We start from the raw sequence: 3,391 nt of genomic DNA on the forward strand, positions 1-3,391 counted from the left end.
TATATATATATATATATTTAATACTGGTAACCTCTGACAGGTTTTTGATCCCATATATTTTTCTGTTAGAGCAATATCTTACATTACCATTTCAGTGTAACGTAGGCATTGAACCTGGGAAGAACTGAACAAGTTTTTTGGTGGGAAAGTGGACATTTATAAATCACTTCTTTCACTCTTAACTCTGGAACAAATCATGTCTCCACAACTGGTATATAGCTTTATATGCTGTTAATTATAAGAAATATCCCAGTAGTATTAGAACGGTATTAGAGTGAATCTAATAAAAATAAAAGTGTACACACAATACAATATAATACACGTCAAGTCTAATTTTATGATACTTATAATGTTCAGTTTTTGTTGACATTGTTGAAATCATGTAAATTTTATTTATTACTGATATAAGGTCATAGTTAAAGGTGGCGTTGTACTGGACTGCATTTTATTGAAAGCTGTTCTTCATTCTTTGTCCTTCCCATGACGTGACGGTGGCACAATATTGGAGACGAAATATAATGCAGTCGATTACAACACCTTCACTAACTATGACCTCAGCACTAAACCATATAATTTAATTGTATAGATATCACAATTACATTGTGTACCTAATAAAGTGTCCACCGAGTGAGTACAATACCTTCCTTTTTTGTCATTGTTTCAAGAATGAGATGTTATTGGTGCCAGTAAATTGAAGTCATGAAACTGGTTTTTAAGTCACATCATAGCAATTACTGCACATATCAGCATTCTCCCCAACATTTGAAGCCTTTTGTAACATTGCTAGAAAACACCACTGCTTATGTGGAGAGCAGAAATAGAGTCAATTACTGAGATATACTGTGTCTAAATTTGGAAGCCGGGGCTCTCCTCTTCGAGGCAGAACAGGATGAATGTGAACCAGAGGCTCCCATGGGTAAGAAAACATCTGCCAGCCAAAACAAGGGGTGGGGGGTGAGATTCTCCTCTGGCCACAGAAATACAGTATTTAAGCCTGGAGGTCTGACACAGAGCTACACTGCTGCTCATTCATCACTAATGTTTGAAAGACACGGTTGTGTTTTTTTTTTTATCCCATTCATACAGCGCAGAGGATGCCATGGCTCATCATCTGTGAACCTGTATCTTGGGACAAGTCGGACTTACAGGCTACAAGGTCTATCCTCATTTAAACTTGTGATTTTTGATTCTTCGATCAGTGTGAGTGTGTCTGCCAGGGTAAAAAGCCTGATTCTGGCAAATGCAATGGCTGTATCTTGCGGATAATTTGACTTACGAATGACAAGATAAAAATAGAGGAAACATAAAGACGCAAAAAAGAGAGGTTGCAGACAAGCATATCGACAAGAAGTATAAAGGTGAAGTTACTGTTACCTGAAGTTTTTTCGCGTAGAGGCTTCAGAACAGTTTCCATTCTACAATATTTTACACTTCTAATTACATTTTAAAGATCTCTTAACAGTAATATTCCAGCAAGTTGGCAGTGACATGGTTTTATATCAAGTGCTATTTATTCACTGGTGTGCTGTATAAAACAGTGGAAAGTGCTGGTTCCACCTAAAAATCCTGCAGAGGCTAATATTTTATTTTCTGTTTTGCATACACTAGAAATTGTGACATGATTAAAAACCTTAGGAGAATAGCACGCAGCCTGGCCTGCGAATGTCCCCATTTCCCTCTGTCTTATCATGTTTTGCACTCCACTGAATCTGCTATACTCTTCTCTTAAAGAGTTCATTGGTTTTTGTTTTGGAACATTTAGCCCTTCTCTGACAAAGGTACAGAATTAGCTGCAGTAATGATCAGTTTTTGTTTTTCATTTGCTGAACATTGCTTCCCTCTTATGAAATCAGAATGATAATGAAAAACATAAAAGTAATTACTGTGAGTACAGTATTTGCAAGCATTTTTGCCTGTGATGTAGACCTACACAGACACAACACAAACCAACTGACAAAACAAGCAAGTTGTATTAAAAAAGCAAATTAATAAACACATCCGTCAATTAAAAAACTAATACGCGGCATAAATTAATACACTGCAAATACAGATGAAGAAGTCAAAAAGAAAAATGCTGCCTTACAGAACAGCACTAATTTACAACATAATAGAAGTTTCTAACAATAAGCATGTTAGTAATTAATAAAGGTTTATGCTAAGGGTTTAGCCAATATGGAATCTCAAACCATCCAACTATAACTGCAACCAAAAAAAACACTTGCCAGCATAGTATTACATTTTCAGGAAAAAACTCAATTTTATCTTGTGTTACCAATTTTTTCGTAAATGGTTAATTCCTTATGATTTTAATGCAAGAAATTGTGGATTTTGATTATTTAAATCATAAGCTAGCCGGTTGCGATTATAGGACTTATAATAATAATAATAATAATAATAATAATATTCATGCAGACTACCTTCATGTTTCAAAGGCCTACGCCTAGTCAAAGTGCCGACTGTGATTAACCCAAATCTCTCTCAATATCTGCTTTCACTGTGTCATCACTTGAACTCTGCCACCCCAGTAATGACAAGTGGAGCACAGAAATGAACCGCTGGGTTCGACTATACACCTTCCCAAATTGCTATCCCAGTGACTTACGGCAGCAATTTCTTTCAGCAGCCAAAATTAAATACAGGAATTTTGTAGGAAGTATAGGAAGTTTATAATATATCATTTAATTTGTCAAACCAATATTAGCTCCCCCTATGTCAGAGAAATAAAAGAACACCTGTCCTGCCTAGCAAGAAAAGTTTTCTGCAGTGATTTCCTTTACAGTTATAGCCAGTACTCTTATAAGTTTTAATGAAATCAAGGTGCATTCAGTAATTGACATATCCAGTACAGTCGATACATGGTATTTAACATAATAGTCTTTAAAATGGTTGTGACACTGTGTACTTGGATGTGGGTGAAATGTCGTATAATTTTACACTCTGGGTTAACCATACATGAAGGGTAAAAATCTATATTTTAGTTAATACTGTATGTTTGCAGAACAAAGTGGCACATACTGACCTTTATGTGTAGTCAATTAAAGATACAGCCACTGTGTCGCAGTGAATCAATTCTCTTGGTTTTTATGGAGAGACACAGAAAGAAGAGGAAAGAACAGTCCTCCAGGTCTATTCTCCTGTGCTTGTAAAAGTTTTTTCTGACCAGGTGACAAGCACCATGAATCCATGTTTATGAAACTAACCAGACCCCTGTTACAGTGTTCACTCAACAGTTTGCTGACCAAAAAGCCAGTTTATTATCTCAAATGGAAGTATTCTGTATGTCTTACTGCATCATTATATTTGGCCTTTTTGTGACTCACAGCCTGTTTCTCTTCGCTTTGCATCTACTCGTTTTTTGGCAGTCGCTGGAAATGAATTGTTGCTTCTCACA

Source organism: Morone saxatilis, unplaced genomic scaffold, assembly GCF_004916995.1.
Source record: "Morone saxatilis isolate NCDOM2014 unplaced genomic scaffold, NCSU_SB_2.0 Contig20, whole genome shotgun sequence".
Classification (NCBI taxonomy): Eukaryota; Metazoa; Chordata; class Actinopteri; family Moronidae; genus Morone; species Morone saxatilis.